General features: G+C 50.5%; 1 long non-coding RNA gene across 1 annotated transcript; it reads right to left on the bottom strand.

The window, feature by feature from the left end:
- Positions 1 to 817: 817 nt before the first annotated feature.
- LOC139242175 (uncharacterized) lies at positions 818 to 17,565 on the bottom strand. The gene is made up of 3 exons (XR_011589139.1): positions 17,509 to 17,565; positions 983 to 1,036; positions 818 to 848 (listed from the first exon to the last, which is right to left on the bottom strand). It is a non-coding gene; the product is annotated as an uncharacterized lncRNA (long non-coding RNA).
- Between the last annotated feature and the right edge of the window lie 1,775 nt (positions 17,566 to 19,340).

Consider the following 19,340-nt stretch of genomic DNA (forward strand, 5'->3'; position numbering starts at 1 on the left):
CGGGTCTTGCTTAGGGCAGCGATGTCTACGTTGGACTGCCTGAGTTCCCGGGCAACGATGGCAGTGTGGCGTTCCGGCCTGTCGCTGTTGGGGTTGTCCAAGAGGGTCCTGATGTTCCAGGTCCTGAACTTCATATTGAAGGGCGGAAGATGCCTGTGTGTGAGTTCCTTTAATGTGGAGTGGCCGCTGCACACCAGCCACCACACGGGCTTCACACAGCGAGGTCTCTCCACATAACTCAAGTCCCTCATCCCATTCTAGTAAATCTCACAGCACCTTTCTGAGGCCTCCACATCCTTCCTAAAGTGCGGGGCCCTGAACTGGACACACTAAGCCAAGCTGGGGCCAACCAGAGATTTAGCAAGGTTGTGATGATTTCCTTGCCATTATACTCTATTCCTCGATGTTGTGTATGTATAACATAAGTATACTCCCTGTACACTCAATGTACAGTTGCATTAGACCCCTGGATGTACCTTCACACTGTGCACACTATGCCTGTACCACCAGAGGGTGCAATTGGTGGAGACCTTGGGGTCACCTGCACACTGCAGGTAACCAGGTATAAAAGGGAGCTCACCTTACTGTACCCTCATTCAGGAGCTGCAATAAATGGACTAAGGTCACCACAGTTCAAGTACAATACCTCGCCTCGTGGGGTCATTACTAGAGTGCTTACAGACACAATACTCGATTTATAAATCCCAGGAGCCCACGTGCTTTTTTTAACCACTCGCTGAACTTGGCCTGCCTCCTTCAAAGATTTGTTTTGAAGAAGTTTTTCCCAAAACTGGGCAACTTACCGATTCACCAGGCAGCCCTCGTGGTCCGATCTCTCCGTCATCTCCCTGAACAAAACAAAAGACAGAACAAGATTGGTAACTGGGGGGAACGAGAGGGTTGGGACCTGCGAACAGGGCCCTGCGATCCCGAGCAGCGATGGGTTGAACAGGCAGAGAGAAGAAGCTCCACACAGACTCACCCTTTCTCCATCATCGCCTGAAGGGCCTGGTGGTCCCAGTGCTCCTGTCTCGCCCTGTGAGGATACAGAAACAACAGTTTCAGTCGCTGAGCAGTGCACAGCTCCCGTTTCACTCATTACATGCAGGCAGCACCAGCTCGCAAAAGCTGTAAAGAATATATTTTATATAAAGCAGCATGAAATCGGCATAGCCAGGAAAATATCATCTGCTTTTAACAAACCGCATAGCAATTATTATAGAGACAGAATTGCTGCATTAGAATGCTTGACTAATAATTTTTAAAAACTGCCTCTTGACATGTGACTGATTAATGTGGCAGGAAGTCTATAATTCCCAGAATCTCCCAGCGCAGGAGGCCACTGGGCCCATCGAGCCTGTGCCGGCTCTGTGACAGAGCGATCCCATCAGTCCCACTCCCCGCTCTTTCCCCACAGCCCGGCAAACCTTTCCCCTTCCAGTATTTACCCAATTCCCGGTTTGGAAGTTACTATTGAACCTGCTCCCACCGCCCTTTCAGGCAGCGCGTTCCCGATCACAACAACTCGCTGCGTAAACACATTCTCCCCATCTCCCCCTCTGGTTCCATCGCCGATTATCGTCAATCTGTGTCCCCCTGGTTACCGGCCCTCCTGCCCAGTTACTGTGAGAAAAGGTCAGGGCAGGGTCACAGCTTTGCGCGATTGGATCTGGTGTTTGACCACATTGTGCTGTGGAAGGCATTGTGATTCAGCTCAAACTCCCACAGTGCTGTCAGGGAGGGAGTTCCAGGATTGTGACCCAGCGACGATGAAGGAACGGCCGATATATTTCCCAGTCGGGATGGTGTGTGACTGGGAGGGGAACGTGGAGGTGGTGGTGTTCCCATGCACCTGCTGCCCTTGTCCTCGGTGGTGGTAGAGGTCGCGGGTTTGGGAGGTGCTGCCGAAGAAGCCTTGTGGCAGGTGAAGATGTTGCGAGCCTTGAAGAGGCGCCATTTACATTTGGCAAACTCAAGTCTCTCTGTGATTGGCGAGAGAGAGAGTTAGATGCAGAGAGAGAGAGAGGATGGGGATCGGGGTCTGTGTCTGGGAGAGAGGGTGGGGGAGAGTGGGGAGAGGGATCTGTGTCTGGGGGAGAGGGTGGGGGAGGGGTGGGGAGAGGGATCTGTGTCTGGGGGAGAGGGTGGGGGAGAGTGGGGAGAGGGATCTGTGTCTGGGGGAGAGGGTGGGGGAGGGGTGGGGATCGGGGTCTGTGTCTGGGGGAGAGGGTGGGGGAGGGGTGGGGATCGGGGTCTGTGTCTGGGGGTGAGGGGGGAAGAGGGTGGGGTTCGGGGTCTGTGTCGACAAAGGGAGAGGGATCTGAAGGCCAGAATATCAGTGCCTTCAGCTATTTCATCCCTAAGCTCTGGAATTCCCTCCCTCAACCTCTCTGCCTCTCTCTTCTCTTTTAAGATGCTTCTTAAACCCACCTGTTTGACCCTGCCTTTCATGGCATCTCCTATGTCTCTCCCTGTCAATTTGTGTTTGGTCATCACTCCACGTGAAAGGTGCTATATAAATGCAAGTTATTGAGTTCAATGCGATAACCAAACTGGTAGCAATGCGGTGGAGGAGGATTTCCTGGAGTGTATTAGGGATGGTTTTCTGGACCAATATGTCGAGGAACCAACGAGAGAGCTGGCCATCCTAGACTGGGTGTTGTGTAATGAGAAAGGACTGATTAACAATCTTGTTGTGTGAGGCCCCTTGGGGAAGAGTGACCATAATATGGTAGAATTCTTTATTAAGATGGAGAGTGACACAGTTAATTCAGAGACTAGAGTCCCGAACTTAAGGAAAGGTAACTTTGATGGTATGAGACGTGAATTGTCTGGAATAGACTGGCAAATGATACTTAAAGGATTGATGGTGGATGGGCAATGGCAGACATTTAAAGATCACATGGATGAACTTCAACAATTGTACATCCCTGTCTGGAGTAAATATAAAACGGGGAAGGTGGCTCAACTGTGGCTAACAAGGAAAATGAGGGATAGTGTTAAATCCAAGGAAGAGGCATATAAATTGGCCAGAAAAAGCAGCAAACCTGAGGACTGGGAGAAATTTAGAATTCAGCAGAGGATGACAAGGGGTTTAATTAGGAGGGGAAAATAGAGTACGAGAAGAAGCTTGCCTGGATACATAAAAACTGACTGCAAAAGCTTCTATAGATATGTGAAGAGAAAAAGATTAGTGAAGATGAATGTAGGTACTTTGCAGTCAGAATCAGGTGAATTTATAATGGGGAACAAGGAAATGGCAGACCAATTGAACAAATACTTTGGTTCTGTCTTCACTAAGGAAGACACGAATAACCTCCCGAAATTACTAGGGGACCGAGGGTCTAGCGAGAAGGAAGAACTGAGAGAACTGAGGGAAATCCTTATTAGGTGGGAAATTGTGTTCAGGAAATTGATGGGACAGAAGGCCAATAAATCTCCAGGTCCTGATAGTCTGCATCCCAGAGTGCTCAAGGAAGTGGCCCTAGAAATAGTAGATGCATTGGTGATCATTTTCCAACATTCCATGGACTCTGGATCAGTTCTTATGGATTGGAGGGTAGCTAATGTAACCCCACTTTTTAAAAAAAGAGGGAGAGAGAAAACAGGAATTATAGACCGGTCAGCCTGACATTGGTCGTGGGGAAAATGTTGGAATCAATTATTAAAGATGTAATAGCAGCGCATTTGGAAAGCAGTGACAGGATCGGTCCAAGTCAGCATGGATTTATGAAAGGGAAATCATGTTTGACAAATCTTCTGCAATATTTTGAGGATGTAACTAATAGAGTGGACAAGGGAGAACCAGTGGATGTGGTGTATTTGGACTTTCAAAAGGCTTTTGACAAGGTCCCACACAAGAGATTGGTGTGCAAAATTAAAGCACATGGTATTGGGGGTAATGTACTGACGTGGATAGAGAACTGGTTGGCAGACAGGAAGCAGAGAGTCGGGATAAACGGGTTCTTTTCAGAATGGCAGGCAGTGACTAGTGGAGTGCCACAGGGCTCAGTGCTGGGACCCCAGCTATTTACAATATATATTAATGATTTGGACGAAGGAATTGAATGTAATATCTCCAAGTTTACAGATGACACTAAACTGGGTGGCAGTGTGAGTTGTGAGGAGGATGCTATGAGGCTGCAGGGTGACTTGGATAGGTTAGGTGAGTGGGCAAATGCATGGCAGATGTAGTATAATGTGGATAAATGTGAGGTTATCCACTTTGATGGCAAAAACAGGAAAGCAAATTATTATCTGAATGGCGACAGATTAGGAAAAGGGGAGGTGCAATAAGACCTGGGTGTCATGGTTCATCAGTCATTGAAAGTTGGCATGCAGGTACAGCAGGAGGTGAAGAAGGCAAATGGCATGTTGGCCTTCATAGCGAGAGGATTTGAGTATAGGAGCAGGGAGGTCTTACTGCAGTTGTACAGGGCCTTGGTGAGGCCCCACCTGGAGTATTGTGTTCAGTTTTGGTCTCCTAATCTGAGGAAGGACGTTCTTGCTATTGAGGGAGTGCAGCGAAGGTTCACCAGACTGATTCCCGGGATGGCAGGACTGACATATGAGGAGAGACTGGATCGACAAGGCTTATATTCACTGGAGTTTAGAAGGATGAGAAGGGATCTCATAGAAACATATAAGATTCTGACGGGACTGGACAGGTTAGATGCAGGAAGAATGTTCCCGATGTTGGGGAAGTCCAGAACCAGGGGACACAGTCTAAGGATAAGGGGTAAGCCATTTAGGACTGAGATGAGGAGAAACTTCTTCACTCAGAGAGTTGTTAACCTGTGGAATTCTCTACCGCAGAGAGTTGTTGATGCCAGTTCATTGGATATATTCAAGAGGGAGTTAGATGAGGTCCTTACTGCTAGGGGGATCAAGGGGTATGGCGAGAAAGCAGGAATGGGGTACTGAAGTTGAATGTTCAGCCATGAACTCATTGAATGGCGGTGCAGGCTAGAAGGGCCGAATGGCCTACTCCTGCACCTATTTTCTATGTTTCTATGTTTCTATGTTTCTATTACGGCTAAAGGGATCAAGGGATATGGAGAGAAAGCAGGAAAGGGGTACTGAGGGAATGATCAGCCATGATCTTATTGAATGTTGGTGCAGGCTCAAAGGGCCGAATGGCCTACTCCTGCACCTATTTTCTATGTTTCTATGTTTCTATGTTGCACTAGATGGCAGACATTTAATGCATTATCTGAGTTTCCTCTCACCTATTTCAGTGTAGCTGTTTAATTGAATGTAATCCTTTCAGTCGAGGCAGTTAGTGGAGGAACTTGAGACACGTTGCCCTTTCTGTCCCTGCACTCCCAGCACGGAAGATCAGGCTTGGGGAAATACCCCAGGGGCAGTGACAGACCCCAAGGGCAGTGACATACCCTAGGCTCAGTGAATACCCCAGGGTCAGTGAATACCCCAGGGGCAGTGACATACCCCAGGGTCAGTGAAATACCCCAGGGTCAGTGAATACCCCAGGGGCAGTGACATACCCCAGGGTCAGTGAATACCCCAGGGTCAGTGAATACCCCAGGGGCAGTGACATACCCCAGGGGCAGTGAATACCCCAGGGTCAGTGACATACCCCAGGGGCAGTGACATACCCCAGGGTCAGTGAAATACCCCAGGATCAGTGAAATACCCCAGGGTCAGTGAATACCCCAGGGGCAGTGAATACCCCAGGGGCAGTGAAATACCCCAGGGTCAGTGAAATACCCCAGGGTCAGTGAATACCCCAGGGGCAGTGAATACCCCAGGGTCAGTGAATACCCCAGGGGCAGTGACATACCCCAGGGGCAGTGAATACCCCAGGGGCAGTGAAATACCCCAGGGTCAGTAAATACCCCAGGGGCAGTGAATACCCCAGGGTCAGTGACATACCCCAGGCTCAGTGAATACCCCAGGGGCAGTGAATACCCCAGGGTCAGTGAATACCCCAGGGGCAGTGAATACCCCAGGGTCAGTGAATACCCCAGGGGCAGTGAATACCCCAGGGTCAGTGACATACCCCAGGGTCAGTGAATACCCCAGGGGCAGTGAATACCCCAGGGGCAGTGACATACCCCAGGGGCAGTGAAATACCCCAGGGTCAGTAAATACCCCAGGGTCAGTGAATACCCCAGGGTCAGTGAAATACCCCAGGGGCAGTGAATACCCCAAGGTCAGTGAAATACTCCAGGGGCAGTGACATACCCCAGGGGCAGTGACATACCCCAGGGTCAGTGAATACCCCAGGGGCAGTGAATACCCCAAGGTCAGTGAAATACCCCAGGGTCAGTGAATACCCCAGGGTCAGTGAATACCCCAAGGTCAGTGAAATACCCCAGGGTCAGTGAATACCCCAGGGTCAGTGACATACCCCAGGGGCAGTGACATACCCCAGGCTCAGTGAATACCCCAGGGTCAATGACATACCCCAGGGGCAGTGACATATCCCAGGGTCAGTGAAATACCCCAGGGGCAGTGACATACCCCAGGCTCAGTGAATACCCCAGGGTCAGTGACATACCCCAGGCTCAGTGAATACCCCAGGGGCAGTGACATACCCCAGGGGCAGTAACATACCTCAGGGGCAGTGACATACCCCAGGCTCAGTGAATACCCCAGGGTCAGTGAATACCCCAGGGGCAGTGAATACCCCAAGATCAGTGAAATACCCCAGGGTCAGTGACATACCCCAGGGTCAGTGAAATACCCCAGGGTCAGTGAATACGCCAAGGTCAGTGAAATACCCCAGGGGCAGTGACATACCCCAGGGTCAGTGAAATACCCCAGGGTCAGTTAAATACCCCAGGGGCAGTGACATATCCCAGGGTCAGTGAAATACCCCAGGGGCAGTGACATACCCCAGGGGCAGTGACATACCCCAGGGTCAGTGAAATACCCCAGGGTCAGTGACATACCCCAGGGGCAGTGACATATCCCAGGGTCAGTGAAATACCCCAGGGTCAGTGAATACCCCAGGGTCAGTGATATACCCCAGGGGCAGTGAATACCCCAAGGTCAGTGAAATACCCCAGGGGCAGTGAAATACCCCAGGGTCAGTGACATACCCCAGGGGCAGTGATATACCCCAGGGGCAGTGAATACCCCAGGGTCAGTGAATACCCCAGGGGCAGTGACATACCCCAGGGTCAGTGACATACCCCAGGGGCAGTGACATACCCCAGGCTCAGTGAATACCCCAGGGGCAGTGAAATACCCCAGGGGCAGTGACATACCCCAGGGGCAGTGAATACCCCAGGGTCAGTGAATACCCCAGGGGCAGTGACATACCCCAGGGGCAGTGAATACCCCAGGGGCAGTGACATACCCCAGGGGCAGTGACATACCCCAGGGGCAGTGAATACCCCAGGGTCAGTGAATACCCCAGGGGCAGTGACATACCCCAGGGGCAGTGACATACCCCAGGGGCAGTGAAATATCCCAGGGGCAGTGAAATACCCCAGGGTCAGTGAATACCCCAGGGGCAGTGACATAACCTAGGGTCAGTGAAATACCACAGGGACAGTGAAATACCCCAGGGGCAGTGACATAACCCAGGGTCAGTGAATACCCCAGGGGCAGTGAATACCCCAAGGTCAGTGAAATACCCCAGGGGCAGTTAAATACCCCAGGTTCAGTGACATACCCCAGGGTCAGTGACATACCCCAGGGTCAGTGACATACCCCAGGGGCAGTGAAATACCCCAGGGGCAGTGACATACCCCAGGGTCAGTGAATACCCCAGGGGCAGTGACATAACCCAGGGTCAGTGAAATACCCCAGGGGCAGTGAAATACCCCAGGGGCAGTGGCATACCCCAGGGGCAGTGAAATACCCCAGGGTCAGTGACATACCCCAGGGGCAGTGACATACCCCAGGGGCAGTGAAATACCCCAGGGGCAGTGACATACCCCAGGGGCAGTGAAATACCCCAGGGTCAGTGACATACCCCAGGGGCAGTGACATACCCCAGGGGCAGTGAAATACCCCAGGGGCAGTGAAATACCCCAGGGGCAGTGAAATACCCCAGGGGCAGTGGCATACCCCAGGGGCAGTGAAATACCCCAGGGTCAGTGACATACCCCAGGGTCAGTGAAATACCCCAGGGGCAGTGACATACCCCAGGGTCAGTGACATACCCCAGGGGCAGTGAAATACCCCAGGGTCAGTGACATACCCCAGGGTCAGTGACATACCCCAGGGGCAGTGAAATACCCCAGGGTCAGTGACATACCCCAGGGGCAGTGACATACCCCAGGGGCAGTGAAATACCCCAGGGTCAGTGACATACCCCAGGGGCAGTGAAATACCCCAGGGTCAGTGACATACCCCAGGGTCAGTGAAATACCCCAGGGTCAGTGACATACCCCAGGGTCAGTGAAATACCCCAGGGTCAGTGACATACCCCAGGGGCAGTGACATACCCCAGGGGCAGTGAAATACCCCAGGGTCAGTGACATACCCCAGGGGCAGTGACATACCCCAGGGGCAGTGAAATACCCCAGGGTCAGTGACATACCCCAGGGGCAGTGACATACCCCAGGGGCAGTGAAATACCCCAGGGTCAGTGACATACCCCAGGGGCAGTGAAATACCCCAGGGTCAGTGACATACCCCAGGGTCAGTGAAATACCCCAGGGTCAGTGACATACCCCAGGGTCAGTGACATACCCCAGGGGCAGTGACATACCCCAGGGGCAGTGAAATACCCCAGGGTCAGTGACATACCCCAGGGTCAGTGAAATATCCCAGGGGCAGTGAATACCCCAGGGGCAGTGACATACCCCAGTGTCAGTGACATACCCCAGGGTCAGTGACATACCCCAGGGTCAGTGAAATACCCCAGGGTCAGTGACATACCCCAGGGGCAGTGACATACCCCAGGCTCAGTGAATACCCCAGGGTCAGTGACATACCCCAGTGTCAGTGACATATCCCAGGGGCAGTGAATACCCCAGGGTCAGTGAAATACCCCAGGGTCAGTGACATACCCCAGGGGCAGTGAATACCCCAGGGTCAGTGACATACCCCAGGGGCAGTGACATACCCCAGGGGCAGTGAATACCCCAGGGGCAGTGAAATACCCCAGGGGCAGTGACATACCCCAGGGGCAGTGAATACCCCAGGCTCAGTGAAATGCCGTTAGTTCCAAATGAGCTTTGCCGAAGAAGATGCGAATTGAAGCAATGAAGAAATGGTTAATGGTGTGGGGGTAAAATCCTGCAGCACCTTCACATTCCATAGGAATTGCTGTCCGTGGTTATTCCTGGAGCCTCCACGTCTCAGATCACTTGCAATATTCCACTGAGACAAGACCTACACATCTTGAGCCTTGACTAAATCGTGTTCTCCGGCATCCAGAAGGACAAGGGCAGCAGGTGTATGGGAACACCACCAGCTCCACTTCCCCTCTGGGTCACACCATGTCATGTTTGTAACCATCACATAACTGTAACTGATATGTAACAACACTGTTCACTGTATACACCTGTGAAATACACGCCTTGACCACAGGGGGTGAACTTGTGGGAGGCACTCCTTACCTGGTCAGCCAGGTACTTAAAGGGAGGTTCCACGCAGGCTCAGCACTCCTTGGTCCAGGGAATAAAGGTGCAGGTCGTGAGTGACCTTGTCTGCAGTATAGGCCTCGTGTCAATATGTTCTAGAGTTGAGAATTCTACATTTGGCGACGAGAAACGGGAATCACTGAACCACGAGGATGGCCACCGGTAGCACAGAGGAAGGTTACTGTGTGGGTGAGGACTGGGATGGTTTTTGGAGCGACTCCAGCAGACCTTTGTCACAAAAGACTGGCTGGGAGTGGAAGCAGCTGACAAGCGGAGGGCGCATCTTCTGACCAGCTGCGGGACAAAAACATACGCGCTGATCAAAGACCTGCTCGTACCTCTCAAGCCGGCCGACAAGTCCTTCGAAGAGCTCAGCCAGCTGATCAGCGAACATCTGAAACCGGTGAGCAGCGTACACATGGCCCGGCTCCGGTTCTACACACACCGGCGTCGGGAAGGGCAAAACATCTCGAACTTCGTTGCAGACCTGAGGCGCTTGGCCAGTCTCTGTAAGTTCACAGACGCCTGCAGGGGGGAGATGTTAAGGGATTTTTTCATTGAAGGCATTAGTCATGCCGGTATTTTCAGGAAGCTTATTGAGGACAAGGACTTGACTTTGGAAAGGGCAGCTTTGATAGCTCAGACCTTCTTGGCGGGGGAAGAGGAGACTAAAATAATTTATGCAAGCAGCCCTGGTTTTAACGTTGCGATGAACCAGGGAGTTAATGTTGTAAAAGTGATACAGAACCCCGCAGGCAGGCAAGGGCAATTCGACACCGGCCAGGCAGGCAAGGGCAATTCGACATCGGCCAGGCAGGCAAGGGCAATTCGACACCGGCCAGGCAGGCAAGGGCAATTCGACACCGCCCAGGCAGCAACAGGCTCTAGGGTGGGACAGCAACAGAGACAATGGCAGGAGGATCGGCAGTTCACGCCATCAAGAGGAACAATGCGTCCCGTGATGGGACAATTGACACTCACCAACAGAGCGCTTAGAAACAACCAAGGGGACAATCAGAGAGGAATGGCTGGTAACAGCCCCTTTGTGAACAACAATCTCAGCCAATGCTGGAGGTGCGGGGGTAGACATACTGCTAAAAGCTGCACGTTCCAGCAGTTCACCTGCAGGAATTGTAATGCCAGTGGACATTTGGCTAGAATGTGCAAAAAGGCTGCTGCGAGGCTAATCTATGAAACAGAGGAACCAGACGAGGGGGCTGCAATGCAGGATGATGCCTGGGGAAAAGCCATGGATGCTGAAGTTCAGCGGGTTCACGCGGCTGACGTCCACAGCTCATACACTAAAACGCCACCATGATGATGAAAGTTTTATTGAATGGCATCCCGGTGCACATGGAGCTGGATACGGGAGTGAGCCAATCACTTATGAGGGCCCAACAATTTAAGAGACTATGGCCACACAGAGCTAGCAGGCCCAAACTGGAACACATTGAGACGCAGCTACAGACGTACACCAAAGAGATCATCCCAGTGCTGGGCAGTGCAAACCTGGTGGTAACACAAAATGGATTACAGAACCGGCTGCCACTCTGGATCGTCCCGGAAAATGGTCCCGCGCTCTTGGGGAGGAGTTGGCTAGCTGAGATGAACTGGAAATAGGGGGATGTGCACACCATTTCGTCTGTAGAGCGAAGTTCATGCTCATAGGTCCTAAAAAAATTCGGGTCACTGTTTCAACCCGGTGTCGGAACGTTCAAGGGCACTAAAGTAGTGATACACATCACTCCGGACGCCAGACCAGTGCACCACAAAGTCAGAGCGGTGCCGTACGTGATGTGTGAGAAAATTGATTGTGAATTGGACAGGCTCAGAGAGGGCATAATTTCGGCCGTTGAATTCAGCGACTGGGCCAGTCCCATCGTTCCTGTGTTTAAAGCAGACGGCTCGGTCAGGATTTGTGGCGACTACAAAGCCACCATCAACCGAGTGTCGCTGCAAGACCAATATCCGCTCCCGAGAGCGGAGGACCTTTTTGCCACGCTGGCAGGTGGTAAGCTGTTCACGAAGCTGGACCTCACTCCGGCCGACATGACTCAGGAACAGACTGAAGAATCCAAGCTTCTGACCATCACCACACACAAGGGATTATTTATCTACAACAGGTGTCCGTTTGGCATTCGTTCGGCAGCAGCTATCTTTCAGAGAAACTTGGAAAGTTTGCTCAAGTCCATCCCTGGAACGATTGTGTTCCAAGACGACATTCCCATAACGGGTCGAGACACCGAGGAACACCTCCACAACCTGGAGGAGGTGCTACGCTGACTGGACCGGGTAGGCCTGCGGCTGAAAAAGGCCAAGTGTGTGTTTTTGGCCCCAGAGGTCGAGTTTTTGGGCAGGAGGGTTGCCGCAGACAGGATCAGACCCACTGAATCAAAAACGGAGGCGATCCGCCGGGCGCCCAGGCCCGGCAACATGTCGGAGTTGCGATCATTCCTGGGACTTTTGAACTATTTCGGGAACTTCCTGCCTAACTTAAGCACATTGTTGGAGCCGTTACACACGCTCCTGCGTAAGGGCTGTAACTGGTTCTGGGGGGACTATCAGGAATGGGCTTTCAACAGGGCGCGGAACCTGCTTTGTTCTAACAAACTGTTGACTTTATTTGACCCCTGTAAAAAAACTAATTTTAACATGCGATGCATCATCAAACGGGGTTGGGTTTGTGTTGCAGCAGGGTAATGACGACGGCTGACTACAACCGGTGGCTTATGCCTCCAGGTCGCTCGCCCAGGCAGAGCGTGGATACGGCATGGTCAAGAAGGAGGCACTCGCTTGCGTTTATGGTGTGAAAAAGATGCACCAGTATCTTTTCGGCAGACCGTTTGAGTTAGAAACGGATCACAAGCCGTTAACATCCCTGTTGTCCGACAGCAAGGCTGTCAATGCCAATGCGTCAGCTCGCAGACAGCGCTGGGCTCCCATGCTGGCTGTGTATCACTACACCATACGGCACCGGCCAGGCACCGAGAATTGCGCTGACGCACTCAGCAGGCTCCCACTGGCCACCACCGAGGGGGCAGCGGAGCAGAGCACTGAGATGGTTATGGCCGTTGAGACTTTCGACACTGCGGGCTCCCCATCACAGCCAACCAGATCAAAATCTGGACCAACAGGGACCCCCTCCTATCCATGATAAAGAAATGTGTCCTGACTGGGGATTGGGCGCCCGCACACAGGGCATGTTCCAAGGAAGTCAGACCGTTTCAGAGACGGATGGATGAGCTCTCCATCCAAGCCGACTGCCTGCTATGGGGCAGCCAGGTAGTCATGCCCCAGAATGGAAGGGAAGCGTTCATCAGGGAACTCCACAGTGAGCACCTTGGCATTGTGCTAATGAAGGCCATTGCCCGGTGACCGGGGATTGACTCAGACTTGGAACACTGGGTTCGCAGGTGCACGACATGTGCCCAGTTGGGCAATGCTCCCAGGGAGACCCCACTCAGCCCGTGGCCCTGGCCCACCAGGCCATGGTCACGTATTCAAATAGACTATGCGGGCCCGTTCATGGGAAAAATTTTCTTGATTGTAGTCGATGCATACTCGAAATGGATCGAGTGCATCATCTTAAACTCGTGCACGACATCCATCACCGTGGATAGTCTGCGTACGGTTTTCGCGACCCACGGCTTGCCGGACATTCTGGTGAGTGATAATGGCCCGTGTTTCACCAGCCATGAATTCCAGGAGATCATGTCGGGTAATGGCATTAAACATGTCCGGACGGCACCGTTCAAGCCGGCCTCCAATGGCCAGGCGGAGCAAGTCCAAGTCATAAAACAGGGCATGCTCCGTATCCAAGGACCCTCCCTTCAGTACCGCCTATCGTGCCTCCTGCTGGCCTACAGGTCCCGCCCGCACTCACTCACGGGAGTCCCGCCAGCGGAACTCCTCATGAAATGCACATTCAAAACGCGGCTGTCCCTCATTCACCCAGCCCTGGCAGACATTGTTGAGGGCAAGCGCCAGTCCCAAACCGAGCTCCATGATCGAGGCTCAAGGGGGAGGTGTCTAGAAATGGATGACCCGGTATTTGTTCTTAACCATGCTTTGGGACCCAAGTGGCTTGAGGGCACAGTAATTGGTAAAGAGGGAAATAGGGTCATGGTGGTCAGACTAAACAATGGGCAGATATGCTGCAAACATCTGGACCAGGTACAGAAAAGGTTCAGCATGTCACTGATGTATCCGAAATAGACCATGGGATGTCAACCACACCACCGCCAGTGAACGAGCAACAAGGACAGTCAACAGCATGCACAGTCCCTGCGGCCAGCCCGGACAGGCCGGAACCAACACAGGCGACAGAGACACATGCCAAGGCTCAACTACCAGAGCCCCAACTGCGGCGCTCCACGAGAGAACGTCGACCGCCTGAAAGACTCAATCTTTGACCCAAAGACATTGGGGGGGAGGTGATGTCATGTTTGTAATCTTCACATAACTGTAACTGATAAGTAACAACACTGTACACTGTATACACCTGTGAAACACACACCTTGACCACAGGGGGTGAACTTGTGGGAGATACTCCTTACCTGGTCAGCCAGGTATTTAAAGAGAGGTACCACGCAGGCTCAGCACTCCTTGGTCCGGGGAATAAAGGTGCAGGTCATGAGTGACCTTGTCTGCAGTATATGCCTCGTGTCAATATGTTCTCGAGTTGAGAATTCTACACACACCATCCCGACTGGGAAATATATCGGCCGTTCCTTCATCGTCGCTGGGTCACAATCCTGGAACTCCCTCCCTAACAGCACTGTGGGAGCACCTTCACCACACGGACTGCAGCGGTTCAAGAAGGCGACTCACCACCACCTTCTCAAGGGGTAGTTAGGGACGGGCAATAAATGCCGGCCTTGCCAGCGACGCCCAGATCCCAGGAATGGATAATTGACTATTTGGTTTGAGGCTTGTACTCAGTACATGATAGATCAAAACTCTTCTTCATCTTTGTTTTCAGCGGTCCCTCGTGTCGAGGATGACTTGCTTCCACATCAAAAAGGGATGAGTTCACAGGTGTTTCAATGAAGGACCTAATATTCCAGATCCCGAACTACATCCTGAAGGGTGGAAGATGCCTGTGCGTGGATTTTTTAACGTGTTGTGGCGCTGCACACCAGCCACCACACGGGCTTGACAGAGCGAGCTTTAGATCAAAACTAACACAGTACTGATTGGTCTTCTATTGATTACCCTTACCCTGGGATAATGTTCCATCTTAACCGTATCATAAAGTTAGATCAAACCATAAAACGGGCTGATTGAGTGCAGTTCCTATAGTCCTCACACAACAAATCTCCAATCAATCAGCGAAACATGGACCACTTTACATCCAATACTCCCAACTTCAGTATCGTTACTAGAGAAACATAGAAACATCGAAACATAGAAAGTAGGTGCAGGAGTAGGCCATTCGGCCCTTCTAGCCTGCACCGCCATTTAATGAGTTCATGGCTGAACATGCAACTTCAGTACCCCATTCCTGCTTTCTCGCCATACCCCTTGATCCCCCGAGTAGTAAGGACTTCATCTAACTCCTTTTTGAATATATTTAGTGAATTGGCCTCAACAACTTTCTGTGGTAGAGAATTCCACAGGTTCACCACTCTCTGGGTGAAGAAGTTTCTCCTCACCTCGGTCCTAAATGGCTTACCCCTTATCCTTAGACTGTGTCCCCTGGTTCTGGACTTCCCCAACATTGGGAACATTCTTCCTGCATCTAACCTGTCTAACCCCGTCAGAATTTTAAAGGTTTCTATGAGATCCCCTCTCATTCTTCTGAACTCCAGTGAATACAAGCCCAGTTGATCCAGTCTTTCTTGATAGGTCAGTCCCGCCATCCCGGGAATCAGTCTGGTGAACCTTCGCTGCACTCCCTCAATAGCAAGAATGTCCTTCCTCAAGTTAGGCGACCAAAACTGTACACAATACTCCAGGTGTGGCCTCACCAAGGCCCTGTACAACTGTAGCAACACCTCCCTGCCCCTGTACTCAAATCCCCTCGCTATGAAGGCCAACATGCCATTTGCTTTCTTAACCACCTGCTGTACCTGCATGCCAACCTTCAGTGACTGATGTACCATGACACCCAGGTCTCGTTGCACCTCTGCTAAAAGAAGGATGAACCATGGTGGCTAACTAAGGAAGTAAAGAATGGGGTCAAATTGAAAACTAAGGCATACAATGTTGCGAAGGACAGTGGGAGGCCAGAGGATTGGGACATTTTTAGAAACCAGCAAAGGATGACAAAAAAAATGATAAAGACAGAGAAGGTAGATTATGAGTAAACTAGCAAGAAATATAAAATCAGATAGTAGGAGTTTCTACAGATACATAAAACGGAAGTGAGTAGCTAAAGTAAATGTTGGTCCCCTGGAGGATGAGATTGGGGAATTAATAATGGGGAACAGGGAAATGGCAGAGACATTGAACAAATATTTTGTATTGGTCTTCACGGTAGAAGACACGAAAAACATCCCAATAGTGGATAATCAAGGGGCTACTGTGTGGGGAACTTAAAACTATCACTATCACTAGAGAAAAAGTATCAGGCAAACTAATGGGACTAAAGGTGGACAAGTCCCCTGGACCTGATGTCCTGCATCCTAGGGTCTTAAAACAAGTGGCTGCAGGGATAGTGGATGCATTGGTTGTAATTTACCAAAATTCCCTGGATTCTGGGGCGGTCCCAGCAGATTGGAAAACTGCAAATGTAACGCCCCTATTTAAAAAAGGAGGCAGACAGCAAGCAGGAAACTATAGACCAGTTAGCCTAACATCTGTGGTTGGGAAAATGTTGGAGTCCATTATTAAGGAAGCAGTAGCGGGACATTTGGAAAAGTATAATTCAATCAGGCAGAGTCAGCATGGATTTAGGAAAGGGAAATCATGTTTGACAAATTTGCTGGAGTTCTTTGAGGATGTAATGAACAGGGTGGATAAAGGGAACCGGTGGATGTGGTGTATTTGGATTTCCAGAAGGCATTTGATAAGATGCCACATAAAAGGTTATAGATAAAAGTTCATGGGGTTGGGGGTAATATATTCGCATGGATAGAGGATTGGCTAACTAACAGAGAACAGAGAGTCGGGATAAATGGGTCATTTTCAGGTTGGCAACCAGTAACTAGTGGGGTGCCACAGGGATCAGTGCTGGGACCCCAACTATTTACAATCTATATTAATGACTTGGATGAAGGGACCGAGTGTAATGTAGCCAAGTTTGCTGCTGATACAAAGATGGATGGGAAAGCAAATTGTGAGGAGAACACACAAAATCTGCAAAGGGATATAGACAGGTTCAGTGAGTGGGCAAATGTGAGGTTATTCACTTTGGTAGGAAAATTTAAAAGGTTAATTATTATTTAAATGGAGAAAAATTGCAAAATGCTGCAGTACAGCGGGACCTGGGGGTCCTTGTGTGTGAAACACAAAAAGTTGTATGCAGGTACAGCAAGTGATCAGGAAGGCAAATGGAATGTTGGCCTTTATTGCCAGGGGGATAGAGTATAAAAGCAGAGAAGTCCTGCTACAACTGTACAGGGTATTGGTGAGGCCACACCTGGAGTACTGCGTGCAGTTTTGGTCTCCGTATTTAAGGAGGCAGTTCAGAGAAAGTTCAGGAGGTTGATTCTGGAGATGAGGGGGTTGACTTATGAAGATAGGTTGAGCAGGTTGGGCCTATACTCATTGGAGTTCAGAAGAATGAGAGGTGATCTTATCGAAACATATAAGATACTGAGGGGGCTCGACACGGTGGATGCAGAGAGGATATGGAGTTGAGGCCAAGATCAGATCAGCCATGATCGTATTAAATGTCGGAGTAGGCTCGAGAGGCCAAGTGGCCGACTCCTGATCCTATTTCTTATGTTCTTATGTAGGGCTTTGCTCAGCAAGGTGAGATGAAATGGAGATGAAATCTTACCCGGTTTCCTTTCTCTCCTGGAAGACCTGGCAGCCCATCGAATCCACGGTCACCCTTAAAAAGCATAAGTGTGTTTATTAATGTATCAGGAACCACACAGAATGTGAAACTCAGGCTGCGAATAGCATAGAGTGTATGTGTGTCTGAGAGTGTGTGTGTGTGTGTGTGTGTGTCAGTGTGTGAACATGTGTATGTCAGTGTGTGAACATGTGTATGTCAGCGTGTGTGTGTGAGTGTTTGTGTGTGTCAGTGAGTGTGTATGAGTGAGTGTGAGTGAGTGTGAGTGTGTGTGTCAGTGTGTGAGTATGTGAATGAGAGTGAGTGAGTGAGTGTGAGCGTGTTTATGTGAGTGTGTGTATGTGAGTGTGTATGAGTGAGTGAGTGTGTGAGTGAGTGTGTGAGAGTGATTGTGAGAGCATGTGAGAATGAGTGTGAGAGTGTGTGAGTGAGTGTGTGCGTGTGTGAGTGTGTGTGTGTGTGTGACTGTCAGTCTGTGTGTATATGTGAGCATGTACGCATGTGTGTGTGTGATGACCGTGTGAGTGTGTGTATGAGTGTATCTGAGTGGGTGCCTGATTGTGTGTGTGAGCAAATGTTTGTGAGTGAGTGTGTGCGTGTGTGTGTGTTTGTGAGCGTGTGTGACTGTGTGCGAGTATGAGTGTAATGTTTTTTTGTGTGCGGTCTGCCTATGTGTGAATGTGAGTCTGTGTGTGTGTATGAATGTATGTGTGAGCGTGCGTGAGTGTGTGTGTGAATATATGTGAATGTGTGTTTGTGTGAGTGTGTGTGTGTGTGTGTGAGCATATATATGTGTGTATGTGAGAGTGTGTGTGTGAGTGATTGTGTGAGTGGGAGTGTGTGTGAGTATGTGTGTGTGAGTATGTGTGTGTGAGTATATGTGTGTGAGTGCGTGTGTGAGTGTGAATGCCTGTGCGCATGTGTGAGTATCTGTGTGTGTGTGTTTGTGTCGGCATGTGTGAGTGAGTGAGTGTATTGGTGGTGTGTGTGTGTGTGGGTGTGTGTGTGTGCATGTGTGTGAGTGTGTGCATGTGTGTGAGTGTGCGTGTGTGAGATTGCGTGAGAGTGTGCGTGTGAGTGTGTGAATGTGTGTGTGGGTGAGTATGTGTGTGTGTGTGTGAGTGAGTGAATGTCTGAGTGAGTGAATGTGTGAGTGTGTGTGAGTGAATGTGAGTGTGTGTGAGTGAATGTGAGTGTGTGTGAGTGAGTGAATGTGTGAGTGTGTGTGTGTGAGTGAGGCTGTGTGAGTGAGTGTGTCTGTATGTGTGAGCATGTGTGAGTGTGAATGTCTGCCTATGTATGAGTGGGAATGTGTGTGAGAGTGTATGTGTGTGTGAGACTGTGTGTATATGAGAGTGTGTGAGAATGTGTGTGTGAGTGTGTGTGTATGAGAGTGTGTGAGAGTGTGTGTGTGTGAGAGTGTGTGTGAGAGTGTGTGTGAGAGTGTGTGTGAGAGTGTGTGTGTGTGTGAGACTGTGTGTATATGAGAGTGTGTGAGAATGTGTGTGTGAGTGTGTGTGTATGAGAGTGTGTGAGAGTGTGTGTGAGAGTGTGTGTGTGTGTGAGACTGTGTGTATATGAGAGTGTGTGAGAATGTGTGAGAATGTGTGTGTGAGTGTGTGTGTATGAGAGTGTGTGAGAGTGTGTGTGAGTGAGTGTGTGTGTGTGAGTGTGTGTGAGACTGTGTGTGTACCTTATAATTATATTATTGAGAAACTCGTGCAAGGAGCAATCACCGGATTGCTGAGTGTAAATTCCCTCGTTAAACGCTCACTCCCGCCATCCTCCTTTACTGACCAACTTTCAGTCAGCCC

Source organism: Pristiophorus japonicus, unplaced genomic scaffold, assembly GCF_044704955.1.
Source record: "Pristiophorus japonicus isolate sPriJap1 unplaced genomic scaffold, sPriJap1.hap1 HAP1_SCAFFOLD_1242, whole genome shotgun sequence".
NCBI classification, from domain to species: Eukaryota; Metazoa; Chordata; class Chondrichthyes; family Pristiophoridae; genus Pristiophorus; species Pristiophorus japonicus.